Raw genomic sequence first — 9,806 nt, 5'->3', positions numbered from 1 at the left:
CATGCTTTTGGCATGATGGAGGCACAGCTGCCCGGTACCTGTTAGCTGTGTCCACTGGGAGAGCCCAGGGCATGTTATTAGGATCAGCCCCAGATGCTGCTGGCTGCTGGGTGATCCAGCTCCTCTGTGGCCTCAGCAGTTTTTGGTCAATGTTGTGAGCTTGCAGAGAGGGGATCAACTGTTCCTCTGCTCAGGAGTTGGAAGATCAGCACCTAGAGATCCCTCAGGCACAAAGATCTGCAATCTCAATGGAAACACAGTTTTGCAGGTTCCCTGGCCAGAACCACCCACCCAATGTCACACTACCCATGGCTCCTGCACAATGCCACCTGTCCCAAGGACGAGTGGTGGCCACCTCACCACCACTCAAGGAGATGCATCCTCTGGAATCCAAGCAGAGCTCACCCAATGATGTCCCAACCATCTCTGCCATCTCCACGAGTTTCTTGTACTTTATGTTAAGGTAAAATACAATACTCCAGGTGATGCTGAGGTATGAGTCCCCAGCCAGCCCCGCAGCACTCTGGTGGAGGGCAGCCCGGGTTCCTTCCTCTCCTTCTGCAGTTAATCACCCAGACTGCTGGAAATGTGGAGCAATTGCCCTTGTTTTGCTTTTGCCTGCTAGATTAAAGAGCTCTTAAGTACCTGGTTTGTTATTTCTGCCAGGATACTTGCACACCAAGGTCCTTGTGACTGTAATCAAGCCGCCTCTTGATCTTCTTCCTGATAAACTAAGTAGGCTGAGTGTCCTGTCTGCCTCCATCGGAAATGTCCTCAGTCCTTGTCTCCCTCCCCCGGGGTTTCTCTGTAGGGTCTCCAGCTTGGGCAGAGCCTGCTTTGGCGATGGCCTCGAGCATGTCAGGATTGGACCTGTTGTTGCAAAGTCACTACCCGGTGTCAGCTCCTCCAAAACAGCGCTTAAGTCTTGCAAAGCCAGAGGTGGAAGGGGCAGGGTGGCTGCACAAACCTCCCTGCACAGCTACAAATGCCACCACAAAGCCTGCAGACTTCGGGCACCTGCCCCTTCTCCCTTCCCCGCACCGAAGTTTGTTCCGAGCATCATCCCCCCTCAAATCTCCCTTCAGCTGATTGCTACCAGTTTCTTCACCTTAGCAGCTGATGGACCTACACATGGCTGACTGGAGAGTGGTGACCAGGGTGGCCACAGTGCAGTAAGGAAGACATCTGGGACCTTGGATACAACGTGTCACCCACAGGAGCCCAAATCCTTGAGTCAGAGCCACAGTACAAGTAGTGGCTGCCCTGCAGGGAGCATCCCCCAGTCCCCGGTGCCGAGCGGGCTCTGCCGCCCGGTGCACGCTCACTGCCCAGGACGAAAAGTGGCATTTGCTGGACTCAGGTCACTGCCCCCCAAGCAAAGGGGCTTTCGGCTGAGCCCCAGCAGCATGTCCTGCCACCGGCACCTCCTGAAAGGGACCTTCCGCTGCAGCCCCGGCCCATTGTCCAGGGGGATAATTGGAGGGAGAAGTGGAATGGGGCTGTAATGAATTCTGCTGCTATTCAGCAGGGCCGAGAGGCAGAAAGCTCGCTGCTCCTGCCAAAGTGCTGAGGCTGCTACTTCCATTCTGAGGCCGGAGGGGAGGTCTCCAGAGGGCAACTCGCTATTGAGGAGGCTCCGGGGTTGAAACAACACCCGGCATCTCAAGTTTTACTCGTTCTGCGCGAATGTGCTCCGACGTGGCTGTGCACAGGGTCCTTCCCTGCAGGCTTGGCAGGGCTGCAGCTGAGCTGTTGGTTCTCTCTGTCTCACACAGAGAGGTGCCAGGGTGTCCCCATGCCCATTACTGTGTTGTGCTGGCACCAGCCTCAGCTTTGCTGCCCTTCTCCCTGTGCTGCCCTTCGGGGGGTCTGCCTGGCCAAATCCTCATTCCTTCATCCTCAAGGTCCCAAGCAAAACTCCCTTGGCCACAGTGACCCCAGCAACCAACACCTGACCCACCCCAGCACCCAGCAACACAAGCATAGATCCCCCAGATCCCTACAAGGGGCTGCTTTGCCCCCCTTCCCATGTTTTTAGGAGGGATGAAGCAGCCCGGAAGGGAGACTCAGCTTGGGGGCAGATGGAAAATCTACGCTCTTCTTTCCAGGCGCCCCGAGGCTGCAAAGGGCCAGACGGCGAAGCGTCTGCGCGGTCCCTCCCGCACAGGCAGAGCCCTGTGGAGAGCAACTCCTCTCCCACACGCTCCCACTGGTAGCTGGCCATCTCCAGACATCTTGCATCGCTCTGCTCAGCCCTGCTGCTGAGCTCCTGCTGGGGTCTCACACTCAGGGTGGGGTTTCCCTTTCTCAAAAGCCTCCCGGCAGCATCCGGCTGGAGGCAGGGACACTGCCAGGAGCAGTCCCCTGGGATGCTAGGCTGGCTCCAGCACACATAGCCTGAGTCCGCGGTGCCTCAGCCCCAGGGGAAAGCTTTCTGCCAATTTGATTGAGCTGCAGAGGGGTTGGTGCCAGAAGAGCTGGCAGCCTGCACGGGCATTGGCCTTCGGCACATGAAGCCTGGAGGGGGCGTGGGGGTGCCCCACTGCTTCCCCGGTGCAGAGAAGCATATGGGGGCTGTGAGCTGGTGTCACAGGGCAGACCCCAGGGATGCTGGTGTTGCCCCTGCCCTGAGGCGCACCAGTCTTATTTTACATCCAGAAGCTCTTTAAGCAAATGCGTAAGTAAATATCTTCTCCTTCTTGCCCATAGAGATGACACGTTTACAGACCTTTGAATGGGATTTAGGACTTTTGTCTCCACCCGGCAAACCGGGTGGGTGTGCAATCAGCAAACCACTGGCAATTGCAGCCATCAAAATTTTCTGCATCAGTGCCATAAACAAGCGGGAGGAGGAACCCAGAGCACAGCACCCTGAAGAGGAAGAGAAGACAAATAAGACTTTGTCTCAAGGTTTTGAGCAGGTTGCAGGTATCCCTAGGGCTCAATGCTATTCTTCCCAGCCCATGGTGCTCTCATAACACCTCGGCTCAGCAGAGCTTAGCAGGCTGTCACAAGCCCCAAGGAGAGCCCTCCTGACCTCCTCGGGAAATGACTCCAGCAAGCAATAAATTGGGTCCTGTTTACTTTGAGGGGTGTCTTGTTGAGCTTTAACACAGGAGGGACAGCTCTGAGTTGTGAAATGTGGCTGACACTGGAGGCATGGCTAGAGCAGCCCACAGCTGCCAGCACGAGCATGGGGTCAGCTGGGGTCTGAAATGCCCCATGAAGGATGGGGGGCCATGGACAGTCCATCCCATCAGACCTTTTCCTGTCCTTTTTCCCATGGGTGATGGCTAACCAGCCCCAACTACAGCATGCTCCTCCAGACTGGCAAACACTGGGCACTACGGCAGCCCTTGCCCCATGTAAGATCTACCATGGGGGAGAGGGTGGGAGGGGGGAGAAGTGTGGCTATGCTGTGGGCTGACCCAACCTGGGAGGAGCCCCCTTGTAGCAGGCCCAGCTCCTTTGCGACCCTCATGCTCACTGTGGCGCTCGATGGGCAAGCACAACGCCTCTCACAGCCATGGCATTCTCCCCTTTGCCTATCTGCTGGCTCTCATCCCACTGTACTTATCCATTTGTTCAGCAGTTCATGGCCATGGTGGTCCAGCTCCTCGTCCCGTTGAGGAGACATGACCCCACTCAGCCTGTGCCCAGCACCAGACCCGCTCTCAAACCTCTGGGGAGAGCTGCCCTGAACAGGCAGCACCTCAGGCAGGGGGCTGCCCACAGGCTCTGCCTGCAGCCTGCCCGCACGCAGCTGAGCCCAGCGGGGAAGGCAGTGAGCGCCAGCCCCGTCTGCGAGCACAAACATCTGCTTGGAGCCTGCTCAGAAACACCAGCCCAGGCTGTCCAGCTGCCAGCCCCTCTGTTTCAGAGCACAATAAAAGCTGAAGGATGGCTGAAAGCAAGTGCCCCATGGGAAGGGAAGTGCGGAGCTCTGTGCTGTGGTACACACCAGCACTAATCCCATGGCAAGAACTGAGGCTTGGCTGCAGAGAGAAAGGAAGCATCCATCAAGGCCTCCAGAGTCCTTGCTGTGAGACCCTGTGCAGCTGCTGACCAACCAGAGCCCTCCCAGATGCAGAGCTGGGGATGAGTGCTCCAGTTTCCCTGTTCATTCACCATACGTGGGATTGGTTTGGTGGGAACATTGCCTAGTGGAAGGATTTGTCCTGATGCATCATTATCCCAAAGCTCCCCCTCTCCATCCAGGCTCATTGTCTCCTCTAGCACTCACTGACATGCAGCCCAGAAGGATGTCCTGGTCCCTTCTCCATAGGCATGCAAGGCTCTGGTATTTCTCTGCACTTACATGTTGCTGTCGAACCCCTGAGTGTGATGGGCCATTTGTTCTCCCTCACCATAAACAGGATTCATTTCACTGCTGGGACAAAAGCAGGTTGTCTTCCAGGTCCGGACACGAGGTTGTTGCTGATGGTGGCAAGGATGAGACTCAGCCTGATACTGGAGATGCAGACAAAGCCAAATGTTTCCCAAGCCTGATGGGATCAGCCTGTGTTGGTCCTGCTTTACACTAGTTGTAGCCTCAATGAGGATGCTGCTGGGAAGTGGGTTGAGGCCCAGTACCATTTCCCTTATTTGGCAGATGCCCCATGTGTGTCAGTGCTGCCAAAAGAGAGGGGGGTTTATCTGTGCCTGGGCTGCAACAGGGCTGTGAGGGCCAGAGCCAGGCAAGATACGCAACTGTGAGGTTCGGCATGTGTCCCTATATCCTGCTCCCTCTCTTGGTACAAACACTGTCCAGATTTCCGACGTCAGAGGGAGAGACACCAGCCAGATTATTTTACGGTTTCAAGAACTCATAATGTTTTCCAGAGAACAGAGCTGCAGCTCATCTTCTGCAGTGGGACAAGCTGTGGAAGCCTCCAGTCACCGCTGACAGCCCTCTTGTTAAAGAAACATTCCTGTCTGACCATTCAGGAGCCACTCTGGGGGTCACACTCACACCATCCTGCACTTTCACTGCTGGGACCAAAAGTCCCTTTGCAGCAGGCAGCTCCAGTGAGCCGACGGGTGCCCTGTTTGACTCCCTGCACATCCCATACTCACACAATCAGACAAATTTCTCTCACCGACTCCACCCCAGGTTTACCACAGCAGAGTCTAGATCTCTGGTTCCTTAATTTAATCAAGGTGCTGTGATATGATAACAGGTCAAGCCAGGTGCTGCCGGAGAGGGACCTGAACACAGGAATCCCTAAACACAGGAACACCCTCGCGGTCTGTGCTGCACTTGCCTCTTGGTCCAGTGGTGATATTTAGTCATTTTTCATCGGGTCGTGCAGAGTCTCTGGGTGACCGGCCACACCCCTGCAGGGCAGCACCGCAGCTCCTCGTGTCCTTTCTTAGGCAAAGGATCGGTGCCCGTTCACAGCTCGTTATCTGTGGCTCCAGCCATTTCCCCCACCCAGGGCACAACCTGCAGCTCGAACACCAAGGTACCTGCAGTAAGTGTATTCCTCAACAACTCTGATCTCCTCAGCAGCCAAAACCACTGACAAAACAACGGAAAAAAAGCAGGGCACCCTTGGAAAGGCTCCTGCAAGGCAGCCCAGTGCACCCACATCTAGAGGGGTTGTTGCCATCCCAGCCCTGAGGATCTGGAGCAGGGGGCAGGCTCCTCCTGGCACACCCTCTGTAGATGTCTCTCTTGCAGGGCAGGCAGCACTGTTGACAGTCCTGGTGACAGCGTAGCTGGGCACTGTGGCAGGAGGTAACAGTCCCGGGATGGTGTATAACCCCACCTGGGCAGAAGGATCTAGCAGAGGCCCCACTCCAGGGGCAATTTTAGGGATGACTTTTGGCGAGGTGCTATGCTGCAGCAGGCTGGATAAGGGACAGGCTGTCTTTCTTTGTGGGGGGCTGTGAAGACACAGAGAGAGACGTGGCTTTGCAGGGAGTCACAGGGTGACCCAGCCCTGGCTCCCAGCCTCGGCTTGCAGCCTTTGGGCCACCTCATGTCCCAGTCCTGTGGTGAGGCTGAGTTCCAACCTCCGCTCTAGCAGAGCTGCCCGAACCATGCTGTTGTGCTGGCAGGCTCATTACAGCAGGTCTGCTTTTAATTAAGCAGGATGCTGCTTTTGTACGGCTGAACCCCTTGGGAGTTCGGGCACAGACCCTTCACCCCTGCGGCTGGGCTCCTGCTGCTCACCCCTGTGTAGAGGGCAGCAGGCGGAGGGAGCTGGGGCCAGGAGCTTTGGGAGGACGCGCTGGGGTGGTGTGTCCCACCCACGCAGGATGTCAGCTGTGTCCTCAGGGTGACATGGTGCAGTCTGTGCCGTGCCCTGCTGTGGGTGTTTGTCCTCCTTGGGCCGGAAGGCAAAGCCCAGGGCTGTTATCACGCCAGGCAGATAAGGGTTAATGCCCCTACAGTTGTGCTGAGCTGGCTTTATTGGCAATAAACCCCGTCTGAGAGCAGCTTCTTAATCATTACAGATTGCAAGCAGCCCTATCTCCATGGCTGTCCTTCAGCAACACACCTCTGCCCTGCCCTGCTGCCCCTGCACCCTCCTCGGCAAACACACCAGGGTCAGGCCCTCTCCAGCCCCTCACCCCTTCGGTGCCACACAGCCCCCTTGTCACCCTCACTGTGGTGCCAACACAAAGAACACGTGCCCCCAGCCTCCTCCCAGTGCTCACTGTGGGCGTCAGCGCAGGGCTAAGATATGGCTGTACAGGAGAACGGTCCAGAAGCTGTGACCTGCGTGGATCAGATCCTTGGACATATGTAAGGCACTGGAACGGGTAGCTGGTACCCCTGGGGCACAGCTCTGCTGGGGCAGAGACATCAGATATCACTCCTGCCACAGAGGCTGGGAAAGGAAGATGATTGTCCCAGCCATTCCCAGGACCAGCTGATGGCATGGCCGAGAATGTTTTCTAAATGGGAGCGGAGTCATTTGTCTGGGCTGACCCCCCCAGGAAGTCTGTGCTCCGCAAAACAAGCCAGGCTTTTGTTTGACTTGTTTTAAGTAAAACACATGTCACCCCTGTAAATCACAGGTCCCCTTCACTGCCCCAGGGGCAGCGGCAGAGCAGAGGCGGGTGCTGGACTCGAGGTGCTGGTACAAGCCAGAGCCACGGGCTGTCGGGTCTGGTCCCACTGCTGGGCTGTATGTCCCGGCTGGGAGCCACGGGACTGGAGCATCCTGGCCCCCACAGCATCCAGCCACCCCAGCCTGCTTACACACCCTGTGGCATGCAGCTGCCGGGGAGGTTTGCAGCGCTGGTCCTGGGGCACTCGTGCCCTGGCACCCCCACAGCTCCTGCCTTGCTCCCCCAGATCCTAACCCGGCTGCCAGGCTGCTTTTTTCACCATCCCACACTCCCTTCGGGCCGGGTGCCTGGATCCCAGCCCAAGGTCAGCCGCCGGCTGCGGGCCCTTGGCATGAGCGAGGACGATGGTTCGGGGCAGCCGGCCGGGGGGCTGTGCCGCCGCAGGGCCGGGTCCCGTCCGCGGCGTGCGGGCGGCGTCCGGCCACAGGCTGCCGGCGTTCGGCCACGGGCTGCCGGCGTTCGGCCTCGCCGCCTGCCAGCGGGGGCCGGGTCGGACTCGTGTGCCGGCGGCAGCAGCCGCGCTCCCTCCCGCGTTCCCCACACCGCTGGCAGCCCGCCACCGCGCCGGGGGTTCGCTCCTTTCTCACGACCTCTCAGGTTCCTGAGCTCATCTGGGAGCTATTCATTTCCTGCCAGAAAACAGCCTTGCCTGCTAAAAAAACCACCTTGGCCGCAGAGCGGCCCAGGGCTTGGTACGAGGGCTCTCCCGGCTTAAATCATAAAGCTCCGGCTGTCTGGCTGGAATCAAAGGCAGGGCGGGCGTGGGGGGGGGGGGGGGGCGCGGGGGCCTGTGCCATATGGTAGCACTTAAAAGCCAAGGAGGAAGCAAGGAGGGGCTTTCGCGCCGCTCACGAGGAGTGTGGGAAAAGTTAATTGACTTTAATGACAGGTTTCCCGGGACGGCAGCAGCGGCGGATGGAAGGGAGCTGCAGGGATGCAAGGGACAGCCGGGACTGTAAGCTCTGTGGTGAGTGGGGGGCAAGGCAGGGTGCTGGGGGAGGCAAGCAAAGCCCCCTGCCCACAGACTCCCGTGCAGGTGCGCTGTAGGCAGGGATGGAGCACTGCACTCTCTGGGCTGCAAATGCACCCACCAGATTGTGGCAAAGTGCCTACCAACCCAAGAGTGGTCATGAGAGGGACAGACCTGGCTCCAGCCCCTTCCCAGGGTCCTCTCCATTGGCACACAGGGCTCAGCAAGGGCTCAGCAAAGTATGCAGGGAAGCCAACGGGAGCTGCAGCCCATCTGGCAGCACTTAGGTTTCTTTTTCTACCTGTCCTGCACAGTCCCCTGCAGGGTCACAGCTCAGCCCTGTCCCTTCCCTGACACCCCCCTCTCTCCCTTCCCCTTGCCTAATCATCCCACAGCACCAGTTTGAAGGCACTTGCTGCACCTGAAGGGCAATTCCCACACACAATGATCTACAGACCCACAGCCTGCATTTGTCATCCCAATTTGTCATGGGCTCAGTGAACTGGCACCAAGAGCACAGCTCCTGGGAATTGCTCTGATCCCCTTATAGCTCACAAACTCAAGCAGAGCTCTCATGTCAACAGGCTGTGGGATAGAGTAAACACAGAAAGCTTTGGAGAAACCGGTCCAAGCATGCCATATCTGCTTTATACTAGGCTATTTAAACTCCATTAGCAAATAGGTTCATCTTGTCTTTCACTCCTGGATCTGCTGTGTGTTCTCCATTAGCCTACAGCAAAGTCTTTTTTCTAATGTGCTTTCCAAACCAACTGCTTCAGCAGAAAAGGAAGACGCTGCTCAGCTGGAACAGCCTTCACTCTTACAGGTGATGCTTTACTGATCTACATCAGCTCCACACAGGCCATCCAGCAGCAGGAGTTGGTCTGATGCAATTCCAAGACAGGTCCTGTGAGCACTTCTCTGAACACAAAGTGGGCTCAGTCCTACCCTCGGTACCTCCAGTGCAGAAAAGTGACACTATGGCTGCTGGAAGGGAAGGCAAGCTCAGCCTGTATGCCTACACACCTGCCTTGGGACAGCAAATCCAGTATTCCCAAGCCTTGCACCCTAAACCTGGCTGTGAGATGCCTCTGTGAGGGTGGCAATGCAGGCAGGCCACCAAGATGCTGGGAGACAGAGAAGGGAAAGCTCATCCCAGGGAGATCAGCCCCTTTGAAAAAAAAACTGCCGCTGGCTGCAGCTTCATCAGTACACCCTGCAGAGAGAAATCCCAGGCATGCACCACCCCTCTCCAAAATACATCCGCAGAAGTACTTTCAGATCAGGAGAATGTGTTCTTTACAGGGAGCAGGGAGGAAAGCTGGGCAGTCAAACCCCAGCAGGTTTAATCCGTCTGGTCTCACACTCTCCCCAGCTTTCATTTCCCTAGCACCTGGATACAGTCAAGCACCTGGCTGATCCAGACAAAATCCAACAAGCTTTTGCAGCAGGATTTGGAAGGAAACCCCAGTGGATCCTGGCACATTTTTAAGCTGTCCGCTCTGAGTTAAGACTTGTTGAGAAGGGCAATGCAAGCTGTAACCTGAGACTGCTGCTCACTGCTATCTAGGGCTTGCATCTTGCCTGGAAATGGGGCATCCCCAAGTCACAGGGGTCAGCTGCAGCTCATAATTATACAGATAGTCCTCACAGCCTCACATCACTCCCTTGGCCACGTGTTTTCCATAGAACAGCAGAGGAAATGCCCAACTCTATCAAAACCACATGCAGAGCATTAATCATCAAGCACAGC

The sequence above is a fragment of the Chiroxiphia lanceolata genome, chromosome 10 (genome assembly GCF_009829145.1).
Source record: "Chiroxiphia lanceolata isolate bChiLan1 chromosome 10, bChiLan1.pri, whole genome shotgun sequence".
Taxonomy (NCBI): Eukaryota; Metazoa; Chordata; class Aves; order Passeriformes; family Pipridae; genus Chiroxiphia; species Chiroxiphia lanceolata.
Note: the sequence above shows the minus strand (reverse complement) of the source record.